General features: G+C 36.6%; 1 protein-coding gene across 1 annotated transcript in view; it reads right to left on the minus strand.

The window, feature by feature from the left end:
• The window catches only part of LOC134656464 (uncharacterized), a 123,870-nt gene that overhangs the window by 70,560 nt on the left and 33,121 nt on the right, over positions 1 to 20,189 (minus strand). The window contains exon 2 of the mRNA XM_063512003.1: positions 7,297 to 7,342. The gene's annotated coding sequence lies outside the window, so the exon portion shown is untranslated. The remainder of the gene's footprint in view (positions 1 to 7,296; positions 7,343 to 20,189) is intronic.

Raw genomic sequence — 20,189 nt, forward strand, 5'->3', positions numbered from 1 at the left:
AGAAATTAGATTTAAAAATATATACATATGTACATGGAATCATACAAATACGTAGCTCTTTCAGAAAACATGAAATTCATACAAAAGGAAAAGAAAATAAAGTTATTTAAAATAAATGGGAAAACATATATATAAATCTGATTGATTCTTATGAATTAAGAACCAACTTAAAATATTTGATGTGCTTTCTTAACTGAGCTGTGTCACCTATAACTCTATACATAATACAATGTTTTTAATTGCTAATAGTTTTTATTAGTTGTTTATTAAACAATGACAGTCGGTACAGCGGGAAAATTCTGCCAGCATCAACGGTTCCATGCCGCGGGGGATAATTATAGTTTGTCAAAGGACTGTGTCATTTCAAACATAGACAGAGAGAATCATACTATCTTTGTCGTACACTAGTACTAGCACCCAAAAGAAAAGGATGAGTATTTAGGGTTCCGTAGCCAAATGGCAAAAAACGGAACCCTTATAGATTCGTCATGTCTGTCTGTCTGTCCGTCTGTCTGTCCGTCCGTATGTCACAGCCAATTTTCTCCGAAACTATAAGAACTATACTGTTGAAACTTGGTAAGTAGATGTATTCTGTGAACCGCATTAAGATTTTCATACAAAAACAATATTTTTTTGGGGTTCCCCATACTTCGAACTGAAACTCAAAAATGTTTTTTTCATCAAACCCATACGTGTGGCGTATCTATGGATAGGTCTTCAAAAATGATATTGAGGTTTCTAATATCATTTTTTTCTAAACTGAATAGTTTGCGCGAGAGACACTTCCAAAGTGGTAAAATGTGTCGTCCCCCCCTGTAACTTCTAAAATAAGAGAATGATAAAACTAAAAAAAATATACGATGTACATTACCATGTAAACTTCCACCGAAAATTGGTTTGAACGAGATCTAGTAAGTAGTTTTTTTTTAATACGTCATAAATCGCCTAAATACGGAACCCTTCATGGGCGAGTCCCACTCGCACTTGGCCGCTTTTTTTTTTTATGGTCTTATTTACTGCCAAATTGGTTTGGCCAACTATACCTACTCTTTTAGTGTATTTATTTATTACTAGCTTCTGCCCGCGACTTCGTCAGCGATATACATATTGCTATATACATACAGGGTGATTCAGGAGACGTGAGCAGGACTAACACTGCGCATTTCGTAAATTATAAGCAACTGTTTCGTATCAGTATTAGTGAGGTTAACGTTAATTTTCTAGTCGTGTTGAAAAAAACAGTTATTAATTTATTCACGATATGCATGGTCACTTTACAATTAGAATACTAAACTACCGATATTCTGTGTCAAATTGAATGTCATCACTGTCATCACGGTCTGGTTACTTTTGAAAACTCGTATCTCACTCAAGTTTGACAGTTTATTTTCTTCGTAATCAAAATGCTGTAATTACGGGTAAAGAGGTTTTATGTTTATTAATTAGGTCTTGTAGGGTGACCATGATTGTAGATAATTAAATTTGCCGTCACCAAAAAGTAAAAAAATAGGAAAAAGTGTGGTTGTTTCACCTAAATACGACGGTAATCGATCAATTATCAGTTACTGGGTGTGCAGGATTAGTCCTGCTCACGTCTCATGAATCACCCTGTATATTATGTATTAACTATTAACTATCCGTATTTGTGAATACACTTTTAGGTTATTTATATACACATTTATGTAAACAACATTCAGACGGTACACAACACACACACGATATTATTATACAGATAAAACTAGTACGAATCAATTAAAAATCAATATAACAAGTTATCTAAGCGATCGCTTAATCTAGTGACTTGCCGTTTCATTTAATGCTTATAATTAGCAAGCGATATTAAGTTTGCGTCCAAGCAATATTGACCATTCAGTCCATTAATCATAGCGTGTAACCAGGTCACACGCGGAAAAAAACTATTAAAGTTTTATAGGCTAATCAGTTTTTACGTGAAAATCAATCACAAAGTTCTGTATCTATAAGTGCATTATTCTACCTATATTTTCCAATAGGCTTGAGCTTTACCCATTAACAAAAAATAAAATGACCGCTGGCTGCTGGTTTTCAACTAAGAAATATATAAATAACAAAAATTAAGGTGACATTGGGATAGCGACACATAACATTAACCTTTTCCACGCCGTGTCAAACACAAAAGCTGTCTCTCAGACGCCACATCACCGAAGTGTCTAAACTGAAATTGAACTTTATGCATATGCACCTAGGTCTATGTTGCTCTGTGGTCTATGACCGATTAATACGTCTTTGGCGTTGGATCTGCGGTGCGTATATATTGGTCATTGGCGTCCAAAAGGTTAAGATGACAGTCGCAGTCGGATGTCAATTGCAGCTGCAAAACTTGTGCAAAACTGATGTTACATTACCGCGGTGACATGCGCATTGCGCACATCCAATTAAAAAAGTATAAGTTAATTTATCTTAATTATTAAAATCACACGAAAAACCATCCGATTACCGGCGAAATGCCTTTCAAGCTGATAGAAATCAGCGTTTAACATTTAAATAGTCGACACGTAACAATTCTGGGCTTAGTTTACTAGAGCAATTACGCTGTAATCTTAACTGTTTCACATATAAAAGGAGTATTCTCAGTACATGCTCCCAACAAACTTATACCTTTTTGGCCTGTAACGCATAATTGCGCAGACTATAGTTATCCGTTTGAAATCACGTTAATAGTATGCTCCTATTCCATGGAAACAGGGAGTAACTATAACGAATTTAGCAGGCTCTTAGGGCATTTTATTGTTAAAGTAGCATTGCGGAGACTAAGTAAACGATGTCTATTGCCTTTTATTCATATGAAGGCGCCACGTTTATAAACGTCTGCTGTTTTGTATTAGCATAATATAGGATTACATAAAATCGGGAAGTTAAATATTACCTACATAGAAAGTTATAGGTGTAAACTTAACAATCATAGCGAACTAAAAGATAATGTATCATAATTAAGTCTCATGATTCAACAACACAAAACAATTACAATTGTATTACATTGTGTTGCATTTCTGTTCTAAAATATATATAACTGAGCTACGCCTTAACATGTCTAGAGAGAGTCTAAATTTCATAACTCATAAATAACATTTAACAACGCACGCACCTAGTCGCCGCAGTGACATTGGCAATTGATGACGGGCATTGTCACAAACGTCAGTGACAGTGAACTAGGTAATGAAAGTACGTACAAGATATACAACCATCACAAAATTCATTAGCAAACTAATGCCAAACAGCTATAAGGTTCAAAATAAAATGGAGAGTACATTTTCAACCGCATAGATAACTATGTTTCATTAAGTGAGAGCAGTGGAAACATTATGACCAATTCACTTCAATAGGAGCGTTAAACTGAAAGAAATGTTGACGTCAAGAATTCGCGCACTCGCCTTTTAATGAACGGACATTTGAAATTATTGATAATGCCTTTTCTAAACGGCTGGAGCATATACGATTATTGCTGAGAGCATTGTGCAGCTGTAATTTCTTCAAGAAAATGATTCAGAGCAAAAGTACAAAGTACCTTATTTTAGCACTCTTAACATTCGCTACGGAAATAGTGTATCTCGTAATTGGCCATACTTTGTATCAGGTCTTTCAGTCCAGTGACGCTGTGAGCGTATAGACATAGACATAGAACATTTTTATTTAACACCACATTGAATGTTTACAGGCAATGCTACAAAACATTACAAGCCTTAGAATGAAACTTAAATAGGTACAAATTAATTTGTTTACAAGTAGATATAAGTTTTTTTTAATTATGATGCTAAAAAGGAGCGAACCAATTGCGATTGCAATTGGAGCGTATCCATTGGCCAATGTAAAATATTCCTTTTATGATCACATAATCCCAAAATATTTATAAGATGATTAACATTAATGCTGCCTTGTACAGATCATAAATCAAAAGTAAAAGATAATTTTGATTTAATAGTTTACCTCTTGTCGACGATGCTATTAATAAATATTTATTACTGCTTTTAATATCACTGACAAATCATTTCCATCATAGCTCAAGATCGTATCAATGTGACTATAAATCTTATCTAGTCAATCAATTATATTATTTAACACATCATTCGCTTCTGAAATGTCATAAGTTTAATAGATTTTAGATTAAAATGTACCGTTTATGTCTTTACAATGACAGCTTTAACATGATGTTTTGGTCACTGTCTTCAATTAGCTGCAGACGGCGCCTTTTAAGAGTTGGCTAAGATAATATTTAATCAGTAGACTAGAATCTTGAAAGTGATTTTCATTATCAGAGTATAGAGCAGGGCAATGATAACTTCTATACCTTTTTTGCATTAGTAAGAACTCGACAGGCGTGAGTTAGATTTTTTTTTCGCATGTGACTATTTTAGAACCTTATGCTTATTTTTGCGGAGTATCTGCCACCCTCGATTTCTTTTTAAATATATCTCGATAGTTTGCGATCAAACATTATCTGCAACAGTTTAATTACTTTTATAACTAACAAGGGTCTTAACCGGGCGGTTATAAAAGTATGAGTGAAAATAGTGTTAGTTTAAATCAATATAACAGTTTTATTTTATTGTTATATGTAAACAAACATATCTCTTTTTGACAAGCCATTAGATAATAGTAGGTAGGTACATACTTATGACGCATAGTCTGATACACCACTTTTGATGCTGACTGTACATCGATATTTTAAACACTAGGTAAGAATTTAAAGGCTGAAACCCCAGCTCTAGCAAAATAAATAAATAAATGAATGTATCTAAAAATTATTAAAAAATTACCATGTCACTTTCACTATTTGAAATGAATCTAATGACATTTTGCACGTTATGAGTTTGGCTATAATAATCACATTCGCACAGTATTCGCTGCAAAAAATGACTATGTCAGTCACCTGAGAGCGCACCAGCGCAGCGACACTCTCAGCGGAAGAATGCAGTCGCGGTGGCCGAAATCGGCTAGGAGATGATTAAATAATAGATATAGGTACATACAGTCAGCAGCAATAGTTGCTAAGCGGGCGAGGTGTTGAAAATGATCTTGACGCGACTTTATTGTAAAGAAAATAAGAGCGCTGACTGTACATTACAGTAACGTTATCAAACTCAACATAGGTAGGTGCTTTAATGCATTCGGCTCACGAAACCATGCAGCATGACAAACCGACGACATCCTAAATTAATCAGTTATTTCGGAACATCAAACGACGACCAACAAAAAAACCCGTCATGTTCAACACCACTTTTTATGAATGAGCAACCATCTTAAATGTTGATTGACACGATCGTCACAATACAGTGAGTGACGTTGAAACCGTCATTATATCTAAATTAAAATGTAACGAAAGCCCATTTGAAACCGAATTAACACGACGAGAAACCGTAAAAATAAACCTTAAAGTGAAAGCAGTAAGGTTTATGTCAGTTTTCATTATTTAATAATGGATCCGGTGAAAACAAAAGAATGATGAATTAACGCGGACGCGTGTGAGTTGTCATTTCACTTGTTCAAAGAAAAAGAGCTTACGTGAATATATCAGGCTTTTATAATTTGAGCTTTCTGTGTATGCTGTTACGGTTGCATTTTAAGACGTAGGTTATAAGTGTCATTTGTCTCTGAGTGGTCACGCTCAGTATGAGGATAATTGAGGCGTCCAAGACTTGAAAGATGTCACTTTTGATTATAAATCTTGTAAAGCAGGCATGAAACAATTAGGAAGTGACAAAGATACTGGTGCGATATCTATGTTGTCGGTATTTTGTGATGTAAGTAGGTACCTACTTACCTACCCATGTAGCTCTAGGTAAGGGTTTAAATTAAACAAATAAAATGCCTTGAATTTGTCAATATTCAAATGAATCTTGAAAAGAGACATGCAAGTGAAGTGTGATTTAGAATGGCGAGACATGTCAATGACATCAACCAATTGCAAATATTAACGGTTTCAAATAAGAAATGCAATATCTAAACAGATTTTATCGCTTTTAAATCAGTTTTATTGACCATCAAGAGATGTATGTTCATCAAAATGTCATTATTATCAGTTCTAAACGTCAAGCGAACGGCGGTAGCAGGAACGGGCCAATTGTTGAAAATTGTTTTACTTCTCTGAACGATTATAATACAGTGAAACCTGGTTAATTGACACCTGGATAAATGCAAAACCTCAATAATTGCAACCAAAAATTTGAGACCAAAAGGCCTCTATAATAGAAATTTTTGAACCTCTATAATTGAAATTTAGATTTTAGTGCTTTTCGTAATTTTACCTCTGTAATTGACCACATCGCAACTAAGACCTCTATAATTGACACTGTGCAAAAAAATCCGTTATTATTTTTAGCTCTTCTTTTACCTCTATAATTGACACGAGTCTATAAGTAAGACCTCTGTAATTGAAATAATGTACACTTGAAGATAGCAGAAACAATATTTTAATAGCAATAGCAATGTAATTTTATTTTAAATCTTCACCCAGAATTCAATTTATTAATTGGGTATCTATCACAGACTAGTAGGTGAAATAGTTTTGATTAAATCAAAAACATAATATGCTTTTTACATTCCAATAAAACTTTCTTCTACAATTCAAGGGATTATTAAAAAAAAACCCAAATGATTATAAGCAGTAACTAATGTAGTTAAGTGTAAACGTACAAGTTATATAATATACAGACCAGAAACCCAGAATCTACTTTCAATGGTTATTTGAACCTCCATAAAAGCAATTTTTCAGAACGCAACCTCTATTAATGAGAACCTCTATAATTGCAACAACGATTTTTTGAACCTCGTTAATTGGCACGACCTGCTTAAATGAAAAACCTGGTCAATTGACAAAAAATTGCCGGTCCCTTGAGATTGCAATTATCCAGGTTTTACTGTACCTACTAATACGAGTAGGTACGCATAGGTACAATATGAAAATCTATCGTAACATGTAGGTAGGCCACATATAGTCCAGTTTGCAATGTATAAAAAAGGCAATCAGAGCGGCGGTAGCATGGTCGCATTTTTATCGCTTGTCACCATACCTGTCACGTTCTAACAAGTATGTAAGTGCGAAAGTGATGGGCGTAGTGACAGGCGATAAAAATGGAACCATGCTGCACCCGCAGCGTAGTTGACAGTGAACCAACTGAGATGCTTAAAACTTTGCTAAAGATCTTTCAATCACTTCCTCCTTTATGACAAACTATATAGGTATTAGTATTATCTGACGAGTCGACCGAATATTCGTATTAGGTACTTTTAATAAGTAGGTACCTCTATTATTTAACATACCTTGATAATTTTGAACTCCTTAAGCGGTCAAGCGTGTGAGACGTATCTGAAATAAAATAAAACAATGATTTAAAAAAAGCATATATCGCTTAAGTTGTCGGTATTTCATCGCGTTACATGGGAAGAAGAAGAATTTTAGATGAAAAAGTGAAGACATACAAAATGTTGTCGACTTTACAAGCCACTGATTGTACGAAAACCATTGTGTATTGTCAGATTGTGCATGACTGTCTCGATGCAATAGTAAAAGTAATGTAGCTCAAGTACTTATTTCAAAAACAGAGAGGCCAATTCGAACTTACCTACATTTTAATGTCAAAATGGACTGTCAGCTGCAGAGAGAGGTGACCCCCCCCTGCATAGACTGATTGTATGTAGGGGGGGGGTCACCCCTCTCTGCAGCTGACTGTACATACAAATACCAATTTAAGGATATACACGTATGATTGATAACAAAATGACATCATTTTGATATTCAAATGTAAGTTGAAATTGGCTTTTGGAAGATTAGTTGGTAGAGTCAGTAACTAAAATCATAAGTATATCAGTGTCAGTGTGTTGTATTGTGACCATTAGATTTGAAATTCACATTCAGAGTTTAACCCAACGCTCTCATCAGTAGGTACGGAATGTTACACAATGTTAATAAGGTCCTTGTCTAAACAAGCATGCCCATGTCCACCGTGAACATTCGCACAAACGCCTGCTTCTTACCACATTTTGATCAATTCAAATGATTTCGCTGACAACCCTAACAAACAGCGCAGCAGGAGCGCCCATAACTATAACTTCACCCGTAATACAAAGCACTATTGAATTTATAATTCTAACTTTATGTCCATTAACATTAAATGCATAATCCAATAACCAACTCCAACACGTGCTGGATAAAGTAGAAAATTCTGGTGGAATTTCCGATGTTATTATCAAAAGCAATGAATTGAAATTAGTTTGCAAATACTCGAACGTCTCCATTCACGAAATATCACTCCTTGACTGAGCAAACGCGGCCGTAAATACAAACCAAACATTATGATTTGTGATAATTACACTTAATACTAACGTCGAGTGTAATGCATTCATAAATCTAAGGATAGAATATCTGTGCTGCGGTAGATTTAGACTCCCAACAGCGCCGGTACGAGTACTACACATATAATACGAGCATCCTTATGTTGACACGATTATAAAGACGTAGGAGCCACTTCAACTTTACAACAAGTTATCCAAGTCATAACGACTACGGTTTGATTACGGCAGGCAAGGCTTAGTTTGTTAAGTCGTTAGAGAAGGATCAGAAGTGAACAGCGATTACACAAAAATCCAATCCAATTACCACATCTTTTGTGGCCTAAAAGCCGCCATTGTAGTCCAAGGGTTACGACGAGTAACTGAATAATCAGTATCAATATTTGTGCTTCAATTTGTTTGTGTAAGGCAGGCGCCCTGTAGTGTTATATTCGACAAGCATAGTTTTATTTCTCTGAGAAGATTCGTCAGGACACCGTGGGAAAGCGGAGCTTACGCAAGGGTCAATATTGGTTCACACAATTTGATTGTTGCACTCGGAGGTAGTTTTTCGGAGATACCGTCAAACAACTCTGCAGCCCGGCCGTACCTTTTACACCTACGTTCTACGCATGTTTGTGTTTGTAATTAGTTGTTCTGTCGCGTTGCCGATATATAATGGTAAATAATGCATTGTTGTGGGTCATTTTTATGACTGGGAGTTCGGAATTCGTCATGGGTGGCAGTCGACGCTCGCTTCAATGTAATAACGTTGTTTTCCTACATTAATGGAACTTATGTGTTATGCGTTTTATTTCTCACGATATGTGTACATTTAAATGTGTGCTTTATCTACTATTTATTGCATCGTGCTTGATGTATTTAGTTTTACGATAAACGATAAATTTATCAATCATCAAGTACCAGTAATGTAAAGCACTGCAAATAATTCCGGAATAAACGTGGAAAATATGAGTGCAAATGCAAACATACAGTACCTATGAACAGATACACCACACCGAATTTCTTCTTAATTTTTGAGGTACAATTTGAAATAAACTCAATTCTCAATTAATCCATCTTAATAAAATACTTTGTGTATACTTATTCTATAATTTGCAACTAGCTGAAAACCTATTTATTTATAATGTCTGTTCGACATTTTAACTATAGCAAGTTTAGCTGGAATGTATATTTATTGTAACTTTAGATTATTATCAATGTAACTAAGAAGTGTTAGCCATAAATTAATTACGGTATGACTAATATAAATAATCTGGATGCTAGTCTTGAAGGCCTAAAGTAAAGGGTCGGATGGCAGGCACGATTCAATTTATCTGTCAAAAGGCAGAGTGAGTTTCTAATTGCTTCTACTGTTTCATGCTGATTTCGTGAGCGGGTTTTATAAAAGCTATAGTCTTATTTGTTTATTCATACTTTCATACCATCATAGCTATCTGAATGTAAGAATTTTAAATGTGCAATTTTAGTTACAAAAATCAATTTCTAAAAATCAAGATACAAGATATTTATTTTTAAAAGTTGTACTTTAATACTTTGCTCGTGTTACAGGCCACACCCGGTATAAAGGTTCTTTTTTTAAACGATTTTAATTACATTGCGGACCATTGCGGTTACGTCAATTCAGCCGACCGATCAAATGACGCAATGTAACGAAACTCGCATGTGAGTTCTCGCACCGTTTATATGAGCCCTATGTATCTTCAAATCTCGAAAATAAAATTGTCCACAGGTGTTGTTGTTTTATTTTTATGAAGATTGATTTGACGCTGGGGTGGATAGCTCGATTACTTTCGCCGAAGACTGGAATGCACCAGATTTTGTAACATTATTACAGCATATTGCACTTGGGTTAACCTTTCCCAGGCCGGGCCTTAACAGCAGAAATCATCTCTTCAAGACTCGTGGAAATTGATTCGTCGTTGAGATAGGTGAATATGATCATTTCACGCCGGGTTTCCATGGGCTTAGTGAATAATGTTAAGTACTAATTTTATGATTTGGCATAGAAAGCAATAATATGAGTCGATGAAATCAAATCATTATATCCAAATAGTCGTTTGATTCTCCCGATTCTCAGACCTGAAGGACCGAGTGTAGAAAAATAAATACATCTAAATGCATTAAATGTACATATATAAAGAAGAGTACTTACGATGCCAAACCACTATGATCTAATGTTTTGAATCCATAATACTAATATAATGCATTTAAATGTAAGTGTGTAAAAAATAAGACCTCCCAAGTTTATTGTACCGGTATCTTTTAGGGTCAGGTGAAGATTAGAGCCGGTGGGAGTTTTATTTCTAGACAATCATAACCTAATATATTATTGTTATGCGAGCAATATAGCTAAAATAATACATATGTAAAAATATATTTATATTTGTAATTATTTAACAGCAAGTACTAATTATAGTTAGCAACTATTAAGCCCGTGTAAACTTAGTCTTATTGAGAAACACACTGGAACTGACCAGATTTAAGTGTAACAACTCAACTCGGAACAGTTCTTTAGCCATGATACATATTCATGTTTTAGAAATGTGATATCAACATGATATTAATCTTATACTTAGTCCATTTCCGACCATTTACTCGTAAATTTGTGCGAGCGATAAGCACCGATATAAATACCATGTTAGTATAATATTTTTCACGTCTGAATATGCCTCCATGAAGATTGATTCGCTGAGGTGATCGCATTAGGTCCGCCCGACTTGGGAAAATACTAGCGCGGAGTAGAAAATGTGTACTTGTCCTTCAATCAAGTAATCATCGGCGGTGAAACACTTCCCTAACCTGGGTAAGGTCAGTATTAATGTGTACATATGTACCGGTATCTTGTTGTTAACCAAACAGATGGTCAATTTAGGTAATCCTATCTGCCACTATTTGGGTTGAATTACTTACTAGCGACCCTATACATAAACCTTCCTCTTGAATCAATCTATCTATTAAAAAAAACCGCATCAAAATCCGTTGCGTAGTTTTAAAGATCTAAGCATATATACAGACAGACAGACAGCGGGAAGCGACTTTGTTTTATACTATGTAGTGATTAGGTATGAGATTTTTTCTTGTGTTAGTCAGCAACCGTGCAGACCGCCTGATGGAAAGCGGTCACTTTCGCTCATGGACATAAGCAACATTGCAGGAGCGACTTACGCGTTGCCGACCCTTGAGAACCCTAAATACCCGCTCCTTGAAGAACCCCATGTCGTAGCGCAAAGGAAATACCCTAAATACCCGCTCCTTGAAGAACCCCACGTCGTAGCGCAAAGGAAATACCTCAGGAGGTAACTCATTCCACACTCAGCACGTTCTACAGACGCCTAATATTAAGACATACTCTATATATTAGACATTTCTTGCCATTTTGGTGTTATTTCTAGTCAGGATCACGAACCCTTTTCATCCTTATAGGAGAAAAAAGTGTCCTAAAATTTCCATACATTTTTCAAACTTTCCTTTTGTTACCGCCATTTAAGGTAAGTATATGGAGAAATGCGCTGGTAACATAGGAAAAAAACTCTGGGACATTTTTTTATACCATTAGGATCGAAAGAGCTCGTAATTCTGAGTAGAAATAACAAAAAAGTGGCAAAAAAAGGACACAATATATAAAAACCGGCCAAGTGCCAGTAGGACTCGCGCACGGAGGGTTCCGCACCATCAACAAAAAACAAGCAAAAAACGGTCACCCATCCAAGTACTGACCCCGCCCGACGTTGCTTAACTTCGGTCAAAAATCACGTTTGTTGTATGGGAGCCCCACTTAAATCTTTATTTTACTCTGTTTTTAGTATTTGTTGTTATAGCGGCAGCAGAAATACATCATCTGTGAAAATTTCAACTGTCTAGCTATCACGGTTCGTGAGATACAGCCTGGTGACAGACGGACGGACGGACGGACAGCGGAGTCTTAGTAATAGGATCCCGTTTTTACTCTTTGGGTACGGAACCCTAAAAATGGCAAAAAATAAAAGAAACGCTCAAATACGCTAAATATCCGAATACAAATTTCCAATCGTCAATATTCGAGTCGAAATTCTGGCGCGTACGAGTTTTTTTGGATAGATCACTATAATATCTCCGCTATTGTTGTATTTACACGGCACCTTCACAAGGATTTGTGGACTGTCGACGCGGTAATCAAATACCCGTATAATGTGTGGATACCAATAAAAGGCTTCTCGCCTAATTATCACGTTTCACACTGCTCCAGCGCAAGATAATTACCAAGGTTCTCATAGAAATATCACGGTATTCCAGCTTTGGATATGGGACTTCGTCTAAAGGGGTGAAAATTGCTACAATAGTTCAGGTTCAGTTCGTTGTAGTTTTATCTTCTTACCATCTGTCAGACATATCTGGGTTATAATAAAGTACAGTCAGCTTCAAAAGTAGCGTAATATCGGACTATGCGTGAAAAGTTTCTCCGATAGTTTAACAAACAGAGATAATATGTCCCTATGTAGGTATATGTAGAACATTTTTGCATACTTTTGAACGCGAACTGTCGAGATATGTGTCTCTGTTTGGAAAAGAATTCGAGGGTGGCAGATACTTTTGTCGCGTTGTTTCATTCGCTGCTAATTGATGCTGAATTACGTATATCACTGTAAGACTCAATAAAGGTACATTTCTAGGCTTAGAAAAATAGCCAGGGCCTCATATGCTGACTTAAGTATTTTTATGATCTCTATAGCGCTAACTAGTTCAAGCATAAATTATTAATAACTTCCCGGTGTTTTATTGAGCTGTAATGTCGTATCGTATACTTCAGTTATTTTTGATGACACTGGGCGTTTTTTCTGTGGCCTTCAGTTTCCATGACCTATATCGCTCAGCGTTAATGATCGTTCAGTTTACTGCCCCTCCGTCGCCAGAGGCGCCGCCTCCATAAACTCGCTCATAAACTTCTAATTGCTCACACGTTTGTTAATGTCGTGCTCCTTTTGGGTGATTTGTGATCGTATAATGTTCTGTTTTATAGGAGCTTACCGCCGGACACTTGAGTGAAAGCGGCAGGAAATTAGGGAAACGCTTTTGAGGGTAAACTCATTTTCATATTGATCAATTTTAATGTCAAACCTAACAATCCTATGTTCTACAACCCTAAGTAAATAGGTGTATTCCATTCGAATATTATAAATGCAAGTCTAACTCTGTTTTCTGTTTACAGTTATTAAGCTAAGAAATGTAGCATTTAAAGAGCTTGATCCCTAATGACAGACATAGTGTTACGTTAAGTACATGAATCGGACAACTTGGCACAGGGTTATATATAGGTTAGTAAATACGAGCATATTTACTGCCTTCAATTACTATATTTGCAATCAATTGGATACATGTATGGATCATGGTCATGTGTTTATCATAATTAGTTGCTAAAGTTTTGATAATGGGTTTAGGCACACACAATTTAGGCCAGCGGTCGGCAACCTGCGGCCCGCGAGCCTCCCTGGCTATTTTGTACCTATGTAATATTGACAAACGACAAAGTCTGATAAAGTCATAAATATTAACAAAGTACGGCCCGCGTCAACTTCGTTAACTACTATGTGGCCCTTGACTGCTAAAAGGTTGCCGACCGCTGATTTAGGCTAACACAAGTTTATTACATTTTAATCTATACACAAATTACCCCGCTACAATGTAAGCAGGACATGAAATTAGCCCGCAATCACGTTTTAATTATGATCCCGATATTAAGTAATTTGTTAATTTATGACTGAACAAAATAGCCTTTTAATGGCGGCTGTAAAATCGGGAAGAGCTTTTATCTTACCCAAGTGGTTAACCTAACGGTTTCGTTTACTGCATTTTAATTTGATTTTGATACAAACTCGAGGTACAAGAAGGAAAACAACCTACTTTTGCTAAAAATATGTTACAAACATGCATAATATATCATCATGTAGGGTGATTAATATATTTTTAATCGGAATACCTAGGTCTCGTTGGTGTTTCTACGTTTTTTCACACTTAATTTTTTATCATTCATCAGCATATGTATGTACAGTCAGCAGCAATAGTTGCTAAGCGGGCTAGGTGTTCAGAATGATCTTGACGGGATTTTATTGTTAAGAGAATAAAAGCGAAGGTGACTAAAATAGGTGACTAAAACCGTAACATTATGTACTTAGTGACAAAACTTGGCACTTTCAAGTCGTTACTTAACAAATAATAAAAGGCGGCAATATTGGAATTTAGATAGCAGTGACTTTGATCGTAAAAACTAGCGTTTATTTAAATAAAACTAGTATTTTAACTCTGTGATATTGAGCAATCGAGATAAGAGTTAATTTCCTCCAACAAAATACCATAAATTGCCGTTTAAATGTGGTCTGGTTTGAAGTTTTACAATGAGTTCTAATCGACAAGGTACTGTCAACCGGGGACTTGTTACGTCCGTTCTACAGGGTGGCATTGACCTAGGGGCTAATGCACGGGCAATGAGGGAAAAATTCGACCCATGCCGCTGTGACCCGCGGTGGCCGAGCGGTTTTAGGCATCTGCCGATGTGCAGAGGACGCTGGTTCGATTCTAACCTCGGGCACTGGAGGCCTAGGTCACTTTATATTTCATATATGATGTGTTTCTACTAAAAATAACACAAGTTAAAATATTTTTACTGAAAATAATTTAATATGTAAATATTCCTCGCCCGTGACCACGAACATAATGTCAAGCTAAATAGTGTAAAGTCGCGTTTTAGTTTAATTAAATCTTAGCACATTGTCACCAGGCACATTGTTGATGCAGCAGCATCAGACCCTGATGGCTAAAGTAACTTTAGGGTATGCGGCTAAAAATACACCCGGTATAAAGACGTAAGTAGGTAGGTAATGAGCAATGCTTGTTAAAGGACAGAATAGTACTAATCGAGACCGATAAAACGATGTTGTGATTGTGACCCACTTTAAGTCGACATTAAACTTAGAGTGATACAATACAAGTCTAATTTTTTTTACACTTAAGTAATTATAATGATTTAAGACTGTTTTCGATAAAAGTCACAATGGGGTTTTTTGATAATAGTAGTTGTCACTTAGAATTTCTTCGCATATGTACAATTGATACGATCTACACCTTGGCTAGGCCGCCTGGGGGCCTAGCCAAGGTGTAGATCGCTTGCGCTTCGCTATCGAATCTCTGTCTCTCTATCACTCTTCCATATTAGTGGGACAGCGACAGTTGAGTTTCGTTCGCTACGTAGCGTTAGCGATTGACATGTTGTCTACGGGGCCAGGTGTGTTGGGATTCGCATAAAATTTTCTTTTACAGGAGATTGCCTTGTAAATTAAATACCGAATGGTAGGTACTGTGTAAATACGAATAGAACTGCGTATATGGGACTCAGCATCGGATTATTAGTCACAGTTAAACTGTCTAACCTCGCAACGGACCTACGGCGTCAACCGGAGACCTAAGAGATGAGGATAATAAGCCTGAACCTACAGTACCTAAGTGGCACGCGTGTAAACGGCTGCTGGTTGTATCTTCCATTTGGTTCCACAAGAGTTTAGTTCTACAGAAAACCAGAGTAACTGTACCTCCGGATATATCATGATTCATGACCACTATTAGACTGGTTTTGCTGAGACGACTCGCACGTGTAAATAATCGATTAGAATTGTAAAGTCACCTGGTCTGCATTGGACTCAACTGGATTCAACGCGATCCCACTGGCCACTAGCAAAGCACATGCAGAACCACGTGGATTGTATTTTACACCTCATGAGAGTCAGTGTTTTCCATTAAAAAGTCTCAATAAGAGGGATACAGTCATACAAAATAATCTATTTAAAAACCTGTTTTTATTGTTTTTAGCTTTTCTAATCTTCAAAAATAAGTAGTTTTTTTTTACTATGCTCTCAAATCTCCAAGTGTTTGACAGTTTTAACCACAGGGCGAACACGCCATACATCAAAAATCATTTGCGTTTAATATGTGTGCACGGCACGTCTGTACACGCGTCATTGTGTATGTGTGGGTAAGTCGCTTTACTGAGAGCACGCCAGAAGTCCGCCAGATTCATGTCGCGGGATGGTCGCGGGGCGAGGTAATGCGAGTCGGGGCGGGGCGGTGCGTGGCCGATCTGTATCATAATACTATAACTTATGCTGTGGTTTTAAAACCACAGCATAAGTTCAACAACACAGAGCACAGATCACCATCCACCATCAGAGCAAACCATCACTGCCATTGATGGTGAGAATCATAGGAGTACCTAGTGTTAACAGTTAGTGTTGTCCATTTGCACACTTCAATTACGTACATATATAAGCGTAAGCGTCATTGTAGATCTGTGCTTTAATCAGTCAAAGTAATAAACCACGTAAACAGAACGGATTTCCTGCAAAAAGGCAGACATCCATAAAACTGTCTCCGACAAGCGGATATCACACTTTAAGATAAGCACAGTAAGTAATTACGTATAATTTAATTAGTATACAATTTATTATATTACTTATTAAAGCTATACCTATATTGTATGTTATGGTAAAAGGTTACGTGAACGGGATTGGTGTTGGCTCTGGATACATTCTGGGCAGAGAACTTTAAGGTGACAGTCCATTTCCAACCGCAGCTGCATAACTGTTCATTTTACTATGGAAATTGACAGTAACAGCGACGCGTTCAGTACAAGTAGTGCAGCTGCGGTCAGAAATGGAATGTTACCCTTAGGGACCTCACGAAACTAGATTTAAGGTCTCTCCGGTTATAGGTTATCTATTCGTTTATATATAAAAATATAGTGACAACGTTTGCTCCATATTTTCAGAAAACATCAAGTCTACTGTCACATTTCTCATGGCTTGTCTCAAAATGGGCAAGCTGGTGGGAATGGAGTTGTAATTAATGTTTTGCTACTGACCTGGGAATTAACATATGAACAGATTTTATGGGTTGCTAACAACAAATTCAGTATTTAACGTGAACATGATATAAATATTCACCATTATGGGATTTAATGCCTAGTTCACCTTGAGTATCATTCAGAAACGTAAAACTGAATACTAGAATAAATCAATATCAGTGCATCTCGCTGGCTCTACTTTGTGTGCGGGCGGTAAATACCGATATTAAAACTATGTTGATATTATATCTTACTGATGAAATTAAATAAAGAAAACAGTTTATATTGAATATGTGAGTTTTATTTTATATTAGAATCGCCATTACATATTACTCATCTTAGCAAGAGTTAGACACGAGTGACATTAGAGCCGAATGCCGGAAGCCGGAAGTCTATTTTAAAAACTACATGTCAACGACACAAATAATAAACCACCACAAAGGTGCAATTACATTGCTATATTTCTAACACCCCTTCTCAATGTAATTACACTTTAAAAACTTAATAAGTATTCTCCACAAATACATTAAAAACAAACTTAAATGTTATGCATACCACACATCACAAGAAACCGTGTGAGCAACTCCCTGCTTAGGGCTTTAGTGAGCATGTCTGCTGGTTGATCACTAGTTCTAACATATTTCAAAGTTAATTTATTATTCTTAACCAACTCTTTAATAAAGTGGTATCGAATGTCAACATGTTTCAGGCGCTTAACAGTGTCTGTGCAAGCAACTGAAATGGCTGACTGGTTATCACAATATATGTTCACTGGACATACACTATTAATCCCAAAATCATTTAACAGATTTATCAACCAACAGGCTTCGCTGGCCGCAACACTGATTGCAACATACTCAGATTCCGTTGAGGATAAACTGACTGATACTTGTTTCTTTGAACTCCAAGATATCAGACAATTTGAAAATTTAAACAAGTAGCCTGTGGTGGATTTTCTATCTTTGAGATCACCACCCCAGTCTGCATCACAGAATCCCTCTAAAACATCATTTTCACATTTATATACCAATTTATAATCTAGAGTATGTTTGACATATCTTAGGACCCTTTTTAATGATGTCAATAATATGTCATTTGCACACTTTTGATATCTACTCAACAATGAGACAGCATAACATAGGTCAGGCCTAGTACCGGACACTGCATACATAAGACAGCCTATAATTTGTCTACATGTCTGTTCAATATTCTTATCTACAGTGCCACTATCAGCCTCAAATATTTTACTGTTAATATTCACATCTATTGGCGTCAACATAGGTTTACAACTTTCCATCTTGAACCTTTTAAGTACATTTTCCAAATAAGTCTTTTGACTCAGTTCAGTAATGCCTGTTTGCACATTTTGTTTTATATTAATACCTAAGTAATCTGACACTAGCCCTAGGTCTTTCATTTTGAATTCTTTATTTAATTTGGTTTTAAGTTGTTCTACTTCATTTTCATTAGACCCAAAAATTAACAAATCGTCTACATATAGCAACAGATATGTTTGGCTGGTTTTATTGCATTTTGTATACAGGCAAGAGTCACAACTTGACCTAGTAAATCCGTCTTTAACCATTACAGAATTAAATGTTTCATTCCAACATTTTGGTGAGCTCTTAAGCCCATAAAGAGACTTATTTAGTTTCACAATAGTTTTACTACCCTCATAGGCACCTTCTGGCAGGCTAACATACACATTCTCATTTATTTTACCATATAAAAAGGCACCTGTCACATCCATCTGAATTATAGGTAATTTAAGTTTAGTTGCAATTGCTACAAACAACCTAAGAGTTGACAATTTGGCAACTGGGGCATAAATGTCATTTAAATCTAATATGTCATCTTGTTCGAACCCCCTAGCAACTAACCTGGCTTTGTATTGCGGAGTGTCCTTGTTACCACTTTTAATCTTAAACACCCACTTACTGCTGATCACTTTCTCACTTCCTGGATCATTCACTACTTTCCAAGTGTCATTATCTTCCAATGTCTTCATTTCTCGCTTTATAGCTTCAGACCACTTGTCAGCATCATGTCGGGTCATTGCCTCTTTGTATGTTGTAGGCTCATTTTCTGTAGCGCGGACACTCTGACAATGACAATTGTAAAATTCAGGTGGTTTTCTAACTCGTGTGCTTGGTTCTCTACGAGGTACTTCAGTCACAACACTTCGCTCTAATGAGCTGTCACCTTCATCACTCGACGGCATATATTCACTTCCTGATTCCTCTGCACTTGAAGTTGCTGTTGTCTCACCGACACTTGACAACTCCCCTTCTGGCTCATTGCAGGGCTCCTCAGTCTTATCATCTTTGTTTTCTGTTGTGATCATTGTGACCTCAAGTTGATTCTCATCTTTTGATTCTTTATTTTCCAAGAAAACTATATCCCTCTTTACTTCCACATTCTTTGTATCTGGATAGTATACTCTGTAGCCTTTCACAGTATCTCCGTATCCAACCATCAATCCTTTTTCCCCTTTTCGGTCCCACTTCCTCCTCTTTTCTTTTGGAATATGAGTATACACTGGGGTACCGAAGGGTTTTAACTGGTGGATGTCAAAACTTTTCCCTGACCAGACTTCATATGGGGATTTTTCACTATCTTTGCTTTTCCCAGTCCTATTCAGTACAAAAGCTGCTGTTGCGGTGGCCTCTGCCCACAACTCTTTTGGCAGGTTCTTTGCACTCAACATAGTTCTAGCAGCTTCGACCAGAATACGTATTTCGCGTTCGGCTTTACCGTTCTGCTCCGCGGTATAAGGAACGCTTGTCTGGTGTTCTATTCCGCGTCTCGAAAACATCACCTTCACGTCTTTGTTTACAAATTCTGTTCCGTTATCACTACGAAACACTCGAACTCTGTTTCCTGTCATGTTTTCAGCTTTGTTCAAAAAATCTGTGATACAATCCTTCACCTCGTATTTGTTTTTCACAAAGTAGACTGTTCTGTAGTTCGAAAAGTCATCCTTCAATACGACGAA

Source organism: Cydia amplana, chromosome 18 (genome assembly GCF_948474715.1).
Source record: "Cydia amplana chromosome 18, ilCydAmpl1.1, whole genome shotgun sequence".
In the NCBI taxonomy this organism is placed as follows: domain Eukaryota; kingdom Metazoa; phylum Arthropoda; class Insecta; order Lepidoptera; family Tortricidae; genus Cydia; species Cydia amplana.